Source organism: Pinus tabuliformis, chromosome 1_2 (genome assembly GCF_031772625.1).
Source record: "Pinus tabuliformis cultivar Carrire ecotype Pingquan chromosome 1_2, CPIR1, whole genome shotgun sequence".
Classification (NCBI taxonomy): Eukaryota; Viridiplantae; Streptophyta; class Pinopsida; order Pinales; family Pinaceae; genus Pinus; species Pinus tabuliformis.
Window position 1 is genome coordinate 1,192,704,570 of NC_142298.1, and position 13,588 is coordinate 1,192,718,157.

General features: G+C 33.6%; 1 pseudogene; it reads left to right on the forward strand.

Moving 5' to 3' along the window:
- Positions 1–12,419: 12,419 nt before the first annotated feature.
- LOC149210504 (chromatin remodeling protein DDM1 pseudogene) lies at positions 12,420–13,585 on the forward strand (annotated as a pseudogene).
- Positions 13,586–13,588: the final 3 nt, after the last annotated feature.

Genomic DNA, 13,588 nt, shown 5'->3' on the forward strand with positions numbered 1-13,588 from the left:
TTGCGTGCCCAACTTTTTCCACAGGGTGCGCCAAAAGTACCCTGTGAACTTTACGTCCCTGTCTGAAATGATAGTTCTGGGTAGGCCATGTAATCTAACAACTTCTGTGAAAAACAGGTGTGCCACGTACGTGGCGTCACTAGTTTTCCGACAAGGAATAAAATGAGCCATTTTTGAAAATCTATCTACCACCACCATCACCGAATCATACCCCCGCTGTGTTCTAGGCAGTTCGAGAACAAAGTCAATGCTAACCGAGTCCCATGGCCTGCTTGGAACGGGTAGTGGTGTGTAAAGTCCAGTATTCTGACTGTGTCCTTTTGACAGTTGGCAGACTTTACACCTGCTTACCAATCTTTGTACATCCCTGCTCATTTTAGGCCAATAATAAAAATGTCCGAGTTGCTCCAAAGTTTTGTTGATACCAAAATGTCCCGCTAATCCACCACTATGCTTCTCCCGTACTATATTCTCCCTCATTGAACAGTCCGGGATACATAACTGCCCACCTCGGAACAGTAATCCTTCCTGTAAATTATAGTCTAACCATGGGCTTGCGTTCCTCAATACGGGATTTTGGCAGGCTTCAAAAGCTTCCTTGAAATCTGTGTCCGTCTGATACAAATCTTTCAGATGTTCGAATCCCATCACCTGTATGCTGCTTTCCTGTAAGAGTAAGGCTCTCCTGCTCAAAGCATCTGCCACTTTGTTGGCTTGCCCACTTATGTGTTTTAACACAAAAGTAAAACTCTGCAAGTATTCTACCCACTTGGCGTGCTTATGGTTTAACTTGTGCTGCTGCATTACATATTGTAATGCCGAATTATCAGAAAACAAAACGAATTCATTGCCCAGTAGGTAGTGTCTCCAATGTTTTAAATCTTGGACCACTGCATAAAATTCCTTGTCATATGAGGAATATTTCTACCGACTCTCATTTAGTTTTTCACTAAAAAATGCCACTGGTCTGTCTTCCTGACTGAGCACAGTGCCAATAGCTGTTCCACTTGCGTCACATCAAACCTGAAAAAGTTTATTAAAATCGGGCAGTCTCAAGATTGGCCTCTCCGTGATCTTCCACTTCAAAAGCTGAAAACTGTCTTCTGCCGCCTTGGTCCAGCAAAAAGGTTGACTTGCCTTTTTGATGGTCTCTAACATTGGTGCGCAGATTTCGCTGAAATTTCTAATAAATTTCCGATAAAAACTTGCCAATCCATGAAAACTACGTACCTCAAATAAGCTTTTTGGTGACGGCCAATTTATAATTGCTGCAATCTTTTCTGGGTCCATCTTCAATTCATTTTCCGCAACCACAAACCCCAAATAGACCAGCTCCTTCTGCAGGAAAGTGCATTTCTTCAAGTTTATCAGCAGATTGTTCTGTTGTAACTTCTCTAACACCCTTCGAACATGTTGAAGATGTTCTCCCTTCGTTCTGCTGAAAATCAAGATATCATCAAGATAAACTATCACGAACTTGCCAATAAATTACTTTAACATCTCGTTCATCAATCTCATGAAAGTACTAGGAGCGTTGCTTAATCCAAATGGCATGACCAGCCATTCGTACAGTCCCTCATTGGTTTTAAATGCTGTCTTCCACTCATCTCCTTCCCTAATCCTGATCTGATGATAACCACTCTTCAGATCTATTTTTGTAAAATAAGCTGCCCCACTAAGACAGTCTATCATGTCGTCCATCCTGGGTAAGGGAAATCTGTATCGAATAGTGATTTTATTAATAGCCCGCGAATCTGTACACATTCGCCATTCTCCACCCTTCTTAGGTGCAAGTATTGTTGGTACTGCACAGGGGCTCAAACTTTCTCTGATCAGTCCCTTATCCAGCAACTCCTGCACTTGTTTGCGAATTTCTTCATTGTCTTTCGGGCTCATCCTGTACGCTGCCTTGTTTGGAAAGCTTGCTCCCGGTATAAAGTCAATGTGATGACTGATACTCCTCTTGGGAGGCAATTTATCAGGTAAATCATCAACCACAATGTCTTGGAATTCTTTCAACAGCTCCTGAATTTCTAAAGGCAGTTCTGATTTTTCTGTGTTCAGCAACATCGGTTTTGTCCTCCTCACAATTGCATAATTGACCTCATTTTCCTCAATCTGCTTCACAAACTGTTTTCCTCCAATTAACAGTGCCTTTGTTCCACTTGGTTCCGCTGCATCCTCTTCCTTGATGGGTACAAGCGTATGTTTGATCCCATCTTTCACAAATTTATAACAATTTGTCTTCCCGTCGTGTGTCACCTTCCGATCATACTGCCACGGTCTTCCAAGCAGTATATGGCACACGTCCATTGGCATAATATCACAGACCATCGTGTCGTGATATTTGCCAATGCGAAATTCAACCTCACACTGTTCATCAACTAATAACTGGTGGCCTTTCTGTAGCCACGACACCTTGTAAGGTGTGGGGTGTTTAAGCCGCTTCAGTCCCAGCTTTTCCACCATTTCGGTGGCAACCAAGTTGTCTGTACTTCCGCTGTCTATTATTAATTTACAACACTTCCCATGTGATTTGCAAACTGTTCGGAACAACGCCTTTCACTGGGTCTGTTCAGCCACCTCCTTGGCTGGTTTCAACAGCACTTTGTTTAAAATTAAAGCTTCCCCTGTTTCTGCCATGTTTTCTACCTCCCGGGGTTGTGCTTCAGCTTCCTCAGGCTGCACAACAAATGTTCCCCTCTGGCCAGCATGCTCAGCTTCCGGGCATTCGAAGGATCTGTGCCCCCACTTATGGCACCTGTAGCACTGGACATTGGTCCCTCTTCCGCGGCCATTTCCTCGTCCCCGCTGGTATGGCCGACCTCCTCTGGTGCTTTCTCCCTTCTCTGCTGTCCCTGAAGCTTTGGAACTGCTGCCTTCTTCGTTGTTTGCGGCAGTTCTCCCTCTGCCGTAGGACTGTCCTCGTCCTCTGCCATTTCCTCTCCCTCTCCTGTTGTTCTGTTTCCTGTTTATTTTTTCCTCCGCCTTTACAGCACTTTGAAAGGCTTCTTCAACACTTCAGGGAGAGAGAATGCTGATCTTGTCCAATATTTCCATCCTTAAGCCATTCACGTACCTCGCTGTTTTTTAGGGAGTATCCTCTGTATAACCAGCACGTAAATTTACACGATAAAACTCATCTGTGTACTCTTGTACAGTCATACCTTTCTGCCTTAAATTTTGTACTCGCCGATAAAGTTCAACCTGGTAGTCTTTAGACAAAAATCTACCCTTCAGTTTTGCCACCATCCTTGGCCATTTTCTTATCGGCAGTTTGTTCATTCGCCTTCTGTCCGCTTGGACACTATCCCACCATAGGGCAGCGTGTCCTTTTAGCTTGGTCGCAGCAAATCTAACTCTTTTGTCCTCACTGATCTCCTCATTTTCAAAATATTTGTCTAATTCACTCACCCAATCCAGCAAGACATCTGCGGACAGACTACCATCATAGTTAGGGATCTCCGGTTTGGGCTTGCTGCTGGCTAACAGAACTGATCGCAACAGCCTCAACTCTGGGGCTTCTTCCTCTAACCCATCTGTAACAGTTGCTGCCTCGTCTTCACTGTCATCCCCAAGTTCCGGGTCTCATCGCCTACCCGCCTCTACTGCTTCCAAGTGAGCTGTAAGGATTCTCAGCTGTTCTCTCAATCCTTCATCTGCTCCTCTACGTGCACTTCTTCCACGTCCTCGTCTTTGTACTTCCATCTTCCTCTACTTCCTCAAAACGCTGCTCTGATACCACTTGATGGGGCCAGCCCACGTGGTCCTGCCACTCCCAAGCGGATGTGTAACGCTCCTATGAATCGGACAGTATACAATTGATTTGGTAATAAATTCAGATTGATTTACAATCAACTTGGGTTATGGCATGTACTGTGGTGGTCTTATCGGTGGACAACTGTCCCTCCTCGAGATCCTGGAAAGTTACTCGGCTTGGGTTTTACCCTGTTCGCGCCCTTTGGGTTATTATTGTTACTTGGTTGTTTAGCTCTGCAGTCTCTGCAATTTTCCTTTGTATTTGTTGTATTGTCTGCGGTGAAAACACAATGCGGTTCCTGCCTGCTCGGTTAACTGTATGGCAAACGTTTGGTTGCGATTCTATTGTTCCAGGTCCGGCTTGTATGCCTCGACTGTCTGGTGTCGCTTTGGTAAGTTCGGCTACTGTATTGTTTATATGTTTGTTCCTCTGTCGTTTGGCGTTTTCCACTGGCGTTGATGTTTGTCACGGTATTGTCTGTTCGTTTCCCTCAAGATTCCATGGTTATTTGAGCATTATAAGTTAATGGCATTCTGGTTACAGTCTCGGTTCGTCAGCCTCCAAGTTCGATGGGTTTCGCGGCTTGCCCTGTTCGGATCTCTGCTAATTCAATTGGTAAGCTCTCATTCTCTTCCAGACTTCTTTTCCGCTGCTCATTTAGACTCTAATAGCTCGACTCCTCTGTGAGCAGGGTTCATCCGTTTGAGGGTTTTGATTTGCAATTGCGGCTCACCTTCAGGTATTATTTCTCGTTCACTCTCTCAGCATTTTCCCTTCCAATTTCTTAGTTTCTCGCTTTCCTTCAAGGGTTGGTAACTAACCCTTCCTCCTTTCGTCCCTATGCAGGTGGAGCCGTTCGCTGGGTCGAATGCATTGGGCTTCCGGCCATTTTGGATATCTTCCGGGTAGAATTGTTTTTTTTCCCTTGTCTGTAATGGATTCTTGTATGGGTCGTTGGTTTGGTTGTTGGCTACTATAGTGAATAGTTCTCGCCACGGCTTTTGTTCATGACCCTGTCAAACCCTAGGCTTGTGAACTGGGTAGGGTTTGAAGCTGCGTTGAACACTAATTTGTATGCTGAGATGGACTGTTAATAATTATATTTATGCTGAGATGGACTGTTAATTGTATGTGGAAAGAAAATCTTGAGTCGCCTTACAGTTTCGTTTGCATACCTGGAAAATGTATTTGTCTGGGCACTGTAACTCGTGACCGGTGCTGGTTGGTGTCACCTCTCGTTTGTTTATTTGTCCTTCCGCTGGTTCGAAGTCTGTCAAGAACATATAATAGGTTTTGTACATGAAGGAAAAATAAAATATAAGCACAGCATGGAATTGTACAGTCTCTATTTTTTGAGGACGCACGTAAGAGTTGTTTGTGCACTGAAAAACAAGATGTATATATTTATTTATGTTCTTTCTTTTCTCTTCTCACTTCCGAACCCCTATGGGCTTGTTTTCCTTCGTTTTTGTATCATTGTTCTCAAGCAGTTGGATAACTGTTGTCAGTTGTTCTGTTGTCAGTTACATCAGTTATTTCATATTTGAAATTGATTCATGACTAGCTTGTGTCTCTTTGTTTGTATTTACAACAGTATATAACTGTTCAGCAACTAATGATTCTAACTAATACTACTGTTCCTAATTAGAACTCGTTACAGTATTCTAGGCATTTTTAAACAGAAAACAAAAACAACAGATAATAAAAATAATTAAAAAAAAGAAACAGACATGCTGTCCGTTCTGCGAGCTGTGTTCTCTGTCCTTCTCAGAAACCATGCCAACCTTCTTCCTATCTCCGCCCTGTTAACCAGATGCTCCTGCATCACTTGTTCAATTTTGTGGATTGGTTGGATATTCCTTTTGCAAACTATTCAAGGGATTTGTTTTCAACTTTTCAAGGTAAATATCAGTCTTTGACCAAATCTATTGTTGCCATTTGCATTTTCATTTTCTTGTATGCCACAGTTTAAGATAATCTTTGTGTTTTTATTTGAGGAAATGTACACAAAATCGCCTTTTGAAATGCCTTTTTATGGTCTTTATTCATCCAAGGCTTAATCTTCATTACAAAATTTCATTATTATGTATTTTAATTTGGATTATATATGAAATTAAAATAGCAACATTTATCATTCATATCTAATTTAAAATACACTGTAAATAAATTTTAATTAATTTTTGGAAAAAAATTATTAATTAATAATATAATTTAAACTATAGATTTTATAATCCAATCATTTTAATTGAATTTAAAGGGTAGTTTCCAACGAAAGTTATTCTCTAGTTTTAGTATTTTATTAGAAGTAAATCAAATTAGTGTTCTTAGTTATATATATATATATATATATATATATATATATATATAGATATATATATAACTAAAATATAATTTTTATCAAAAACTAAAATATCATCTCTTATATATATATATATATATATATATATATATATATATATATATATAACTAACTAAAATATCATCTTTTACAATATCTATATAAAATTAAAATTTGCCAATACATATGATACATATATCTACAAATGCGTCCCTCATACCATTTTTCCAAATTTCATACAATTTTTCCAATTTAAAAAACCTATCAACCACTCTTTCCACTTTTTAGAGCAATTGCTAGTATATACTTTAAAGCGTTTTACGTGGATTGTCAATTTATTGAGTTTTATATTATTAAAAATATCATAATGTTTTAGATGGATAATATATATAAATTTTATATATGTTTGGTTATGATTATTTATAAAATAAATTTAAAGTTCAAGAAAAATCATTTGCATAGTGGATTATTAATTTCAATTAAAAATTAGTATAACTATATTTAAGTAATTAAATATTTGATACAAATCGAAGGCTTCATTTGTATCTACTACACAAACTATAAAGATATAATAATAAAACTAATATTAAAAAAACTATTACAATAAAAATATTATTATTTATTATAAATAATAGATATAATTAATTAATATTTTTAGTAAATAATTAAGTAATAAAACACTAATATTGTTTAGAGAGAAAATTTTCCGGAGAAATCACATCAAATAATTTATTGAAGCCAATGTTTCAAACCTTCCACTGTGGTTCATCATTAAGGTAAAGGTGGAGCATCTGATCTAACATTAACCATATATATATATATATATATAGGTGGAGATGCTTCCAAATATAAATTGGTCCGTTAGAAAGTCAAAAATAAAAATTGATTAAAGAAAAATTAAACATTATAAATTCACAGTTACAAACGTTTAAAAACATCCTCATAAAAAATAAATAACTAAAATAAAATAAAATAGATAGATAATAATAAATTATAAAATAAATAAATAAACATTAAGAATGAATAATTGAGAATAAAAAAACTTTCCAAAAAATGTAAAATGTAAATTAAATAAATAATAATAATAAAAAAAGAGAGGGGATTAAGAATGAATAATTAAGAATCAAACAAATTTTCAAAAAACAAATTAAAAAAGAAATAAATAGATAAATCATAATTTTAAAATAATTTTAAAAAATAAATAACTAATAAAAAAATAAACAGATGTAAAATGTTAATTAAATAAATAATAATATTAAATTAGTATCTATATATATATATATATATGAATCGGGGAAAAATCGAAATCCAGATAAACGGAGAAATTTCATGGAATAAATAAAAACTAGGAATGGAGAGCATGGATCCAGTTGCTGCTAATTTTCGAACCCTCATCCATATTTAGACTATTACAATGCTTCTCAATATCTAATGCGTCTCTGAACTTCTTATGATGGAAATGATCAATTTTGGCTAAAACCTAGGAATCCTCAATACATATGTGGTGTTTAGTATTAGACGCATGTTCAGCTAAGGCAGACAAGCGGGACCTGTTATGTCTAATATCTGCCACATGCTCTTAAATCCTCTACTTGATGGAACAACCCGTTTCTCCAATATAGAGTGTTCCGCATGAGCAAGGAACTAAGTAGACACCTTTCATATCTTTTGGGTCAACCTGATCCTTAACTGATTTGAGAGAGCTCCGGATAGTATTGAAGGGCTTGAAGGAAGTATGCAGCTTATTCTTATTAAAAATATTTATTAATTAAATAATTTAAATAATGATAATAATAATTTAAATATTAATATTAAATATTTAAATAATTTAATTAAATAATAAGACAAATTGTTATTAAAAATATTTATTAATTAAATAATTTAAATAATGATAATAATTTGTATCTATGAGAGAATTTTTTGGCTTACGTGTTCCGAACCAACAAGTGTTTCGAAACACTTATTGGTTCGAAATGCATCAGCCAAAAAATTCTCTCATGTGATTTCTACCAAAAGATTTTGTTTAATTCATTATGGATCACAGAAGATTGAATATAGAATTTTTTATCTACTATAAATATATAATATTAAAAAAAATAACTATTACAATAAAAATACTATTATTTATTATAAATAATAGAAATAACTAATTAATATTTTTAATAAATAATTAAATAATAAATAATAATATATATATTATTATTAAATAATTTAATAATTTAATTAAATAATAATACAAACAATAATATTGCTATTTAAAATATTTATTAATTAAATAATAATAAATAATTTAAACAATGATGATAATAATTTAAATATTAATATTAAATAATTAAATAATATGAAATAATTTAATTAAATAATAATACAAACAATAATATGTTATTAAAAATAATTAATTATTAATTATTTAACTATATATTAATAATAAATAATGAATATTAAATAAATTTTTTATTTATATTAATTTTTTTATCATGTGTTTATTTAGAAATATAAAGAATTTCTACTGATTTGAAAAAAAAATATCATAAATGTAAGTGATTATTACTATCATAAACTTAAGGGATTATAGATTCAAGGGAGTAATATTAAACCCAAGGTATAAACTCATGAGATTAATATTATAAATCATAAGATAAATACTATCAAACCCTAAAATAAATATGGTTGACCATGTTTTACCATGGTTGATTTTCATATTGAGACAATCTTTGTGATAATGTGACATTTGACCATTGTTGATTTTCATATTGAGACCATTTTTGTCACAATGTAACATTGGACCATGGTTGTGCATATTTGACCATGATTATAAACTCGAGGGATTTATATTAAACCTTAGGATTAATATTATAAACCTGATGAATAAGAATATACCCTAAGAATCTGAACCTTGAGATTGATAAACCCAAGGGGTTCATATTATAAACCCGAAGGGTTAATTCTAAAACCCCAATGTGTTATAAACCCAAGGAAATAATATTAAACCCAAGGGATTAATATTATAAACCCAAGATATATAAACCCTAAGATAAATATTATAAACCCAAGGGATTAATAATAAAAACCGAAGGGAATAATATTAAACCTAGGGGATAAATTTTATTAACTGAAGGTATATAAACCCTAAGATAAACATAGTTGACCACGGTTGATTTTCATATTAACACAATCTTTTTCAGAATGCGACGTTGGACTATGGTTGACGATGATTGATTTTCACGACAACCTTTTTCACAATGTGACGTTGGACAATGACTAGCCTTCGTTCACCATGGTTGATCTCCATATCAAGACATTCTTTGTCACAATGTGACGTTGGACCATGATTGACCATGGATGAGTTGTGACAATGTGACATTGGACCAAGAGATAATCTTTGTCACAATGTGACCATGGTTATTGAGCATGGTTGAGACAACTTTTGTCATAATGCGACATTGGAACATGGTTGACCATGATTATAAACCTAATGGATTTATATTAAACTCAAATATTAAAATTATAAACCCTATGAATAATATTATACCCTACGAATATGAACCCTTATATTAATAAACCCAATGGATTGATAATATAAACCCAAGGGAATGATATTATAAACCATAAAGTATAAAAACCGTAAGATGAATATTATAAACCATAAAATAAACATGGTTGACCATGGTTTACCCAAGAGATTATAAACCCAAAGAAATAATATTAAACCTAAAGGATAAATATTATAAACCCAAAAACCTTAAGATAAATATTATAAACCATAAAATAAACATGGATGACCATGGTTTACCATCATTGATTTTCATACTGAGACAATATTAGTCGCAATGCTACATTGGACCATGGTTGACCATTGTTGATTTTCATATTGAGACAATATTTGGCACATTGTGACATTTAACCATTGTTGACCATGGATGAACATGATTGTAAACCCAAGGGATGTATATTAAACCCTAGGATTAATATTATAAACAATCTTTGTCACAAAGCGATGTTAGATCATGGTTGATCATGTTAAGCATGATTGATTTTCATATTGAGACAATTTTTGTCACATTGCGACATTGGACTTGAGACAATCTTTGTTACAATGCGACGTTGGACTGTGGATGGTCATGGTTGAGCATGATTGATTTTCATATCGAGACAATCTTTGTCACATTGCGACATTGGACCATGGTCATATCATATGAAAATCCATGATTCTAAATCCAAGGGATTAATTCTAAGACCGAAAGGTATTATAAACCCAAGGGATTAATATTATAAATGCAAGGTATATAATCCTTAAAATAAACATGGTTGATCGTGGTTGACCAAGGTTCATTTTCATATTGAGAAAATCTTTGTCACAAAGCGATGTTGGACTGTGGTTGATCATGGTTGAGCTTGATTGATTTTCATATTGAGATAATCTTTGCCACATTACGACATTGGACTTGAAACAATTTTTGTCACAAAGCGACGTTGCACCGTGGTTGATCATGGTTTAGCATGATTGATTTTCATATTGAGACAATATTTATCACATTGCAAGATTGGACCGTGGTTGACCATTTTTTAATTTTATATTGTAATAATTATACTAATATTTATAATAAAATTATATATTTATTTTTTTATTTTTTACATATATTTATTATTTATCCTTATCCAAATTAAAAACTTGAAATCACTTTTCAAAATAATTAATCAAAATATTAACTTGTCAATTCACGTGAAAAGATTATAATAATAACAAATCTAATCCTAGTCATAACATTGACATTGAAAATACTCATTCACTTACAAATCATACACTTGAAAAACTTCTAGTAAATTAAAATTGTGAAATAAATTCAAAAATTTAATATTAAATAATTATTTCAAATTAATTGTGAAATAATTAAATAATTTTATTTTTTTATATATTATAAATATTTAAATTATAAAATGAATATGAATGTAGATAATTGAGAAATGAATTATTATTTTTTATTAAAACTTAAAATCATATTTTTAATTTTTATAAATTAATTATTTATTAAAAAATAATTTTAATATACTGTTTTTATAAATTCATTATAATTTAATTAGTTATTTAAAAACAAATTTTATTATTATTATTATTATTATATAACTCAAAATTTTAATTTTTATTGCGTAATAAAAAATAATAATTATTCTCCCTTCATAATATAATAAAAATTACAACTAAAAAAATGGCTTGGCCTACGATATTTTTAAGATACCTCTAACACTAAATAAATGGTTAAAAGACCGAATCACACACTTATTTTTTATTTTGCAACTTCTCTAATGACTACAAAAATAATAATAAAATATTTAACTAGCAATTTCGTCTCAACTTTATTGTTTTTTTTCTCTCCTCCATTGTGGCTCTGCCTCATTTTGTCTCAACTTCATTGTCTCTATCTTTCTCTGCGTGGAGGGTGAGGAAGTAAAGCATAAACTCAAAGATATTACACAGAAAACAAACAGAGGTGCAAGGATTGATCCCTCATGTGCAAGCATCAGAGCATCTTAAATTTGGTGCATCTTAAGTTTGGCCCACTCGATTGGTTGTTTTGGGGAATATTGTAGGGTTCTGTCACAGGTGAAAATTGGTTGGATTTTGGGTGTTTATTCGGTGCCCTAAAATTGGTTGAAACAATTCCAATTGGGAGGCTTTTTGCGACTCCTACGCTTAGGGGGCTCTAGTTTGTCCTGGGAAGGATATGAAGAAGGGTACAGCGTAGTGTCCATGGATATTCTTGTCTCTCCATTTATTTTGACTTGACCATTTTCATTTATTTTGTATGTGCAAAATTACACCAAAACAATAAAAATAAAAAAATTGAAAGAGTAAGGGCATTGAGTCAACCATTAAAACAAATTCAAACATCTAACTTAAGAGATGCTCTCGATTTTCTCAACACAACTCCTAAAGCACATTCATATCTGGGTAGCTTCTCATTTTAGCGTGCCTTGCGCAGGTGTATTTCAGGGGCCAAGTTTGAGGGGTGAAATTTTCACTTGGACTTGGTACCCAACTTCATATCTTTCAAACTCATGCAATATGCAAGTGATTGGACACATGAGCATAATCCTCGCGAAGAGCTTAACACTCTATCGATAGATTGGACCATTGTCAGAACGGTATTGAGGAATGATTTTAAAAATGGAGAAGGATTCAACCACAAGTCTTAAAGGAGATGCACATTCACCTATATATGTTTTAGAAGATGAGGGAATCTCTGGAAGTAAAGTGCTAGTTTTTTATGCAGAGGATAATGATTTATTAGTTCATGGTGAAGCATTGAAGTTTAAGAGGATATGGCCATGGAGCAAAAACACCTAGAAGAAGAACGAGCTGAGAGAGAAAAGAAGGAAATGGAAAAGCGACTGAGCGATGAGAGTTCACATATGGATCATGTGTTATTTAACAAAGTGGATGAGATTCTTAGTCAGAGTCAACTTTATCTAGAGTTTTTTCTTGAGAAGATGGACGACATTACATTTATTCCAAGCGAGAATGGCAATGCAAAATCAAGTGTGGTGAAGAAAAGTGGTAGGGGTCAAAAGCATAATATGGTGACTAATAACGCAGAGTTTTATCAGACAATATATATATATATATATATATATATATATATATATATATATATATAATAAAAAATATATATATATATATATATATATAAAATAAAAAATAAAAATAAAAATAAATAAATAAAAAATAATAATAATAATAAAATAAAAAAATAAAAAATAAAAAAATAAAAAATAAAAAAATGTTATCAATGCTATGACTGAGAATTGCATAGGAGGCACCCCAGTTCAAGCTTCTGATAATTTAATAGAGGAGGAGAGGAACTAGAAAGAACAGATGGAACTTGTTCCTCTATTGATCGAGGGAAGGTTAAAGTCATGTCAAATTAAGGGTGTAAAGTGGTTGATTTATCTTTGGCACAAATGGAATTCTAGCAAATCAAATGGGTTTAGGAAAGACGATGCAGACTATTGGTCTCCTTGCTCATCTTAAAGGGATGGGCATGCATGGGCCCTTTTTAATAGTTTGTCCTCTTTCAACTCTCTCAAAGTGGGTGATTGAAATCAATAGGTTTGTTCCAAGCATGAATGCTATAATCTATCACGATTCCAAAGTTAAGCAACAAGAGCCGAGGAAAATCCACATGCCTCACACAGTGGGTCCAAAATTCCCTATTATTGACACTTCATATGAGGTTTTGAATGATAGAAAATATTTGGCTCGCTATGACTGGAAATATATAGTTGTTTATGAGGGACACTGATTAAAAAGCTCCAACTACAAATTGCTGAGGGAATTGAAAACCTTACCTATTGAAAATAAGTTGATTTTGACTAGAACGACCCTACAAAATAATTTGGTTGAACTTTGGTCCATTTTGCCTCAAATATTCACATTATGTGAAGAGTTTGAATCTTGGTTTGATCTAGCTAGGAAACAAAGCAATGGGATG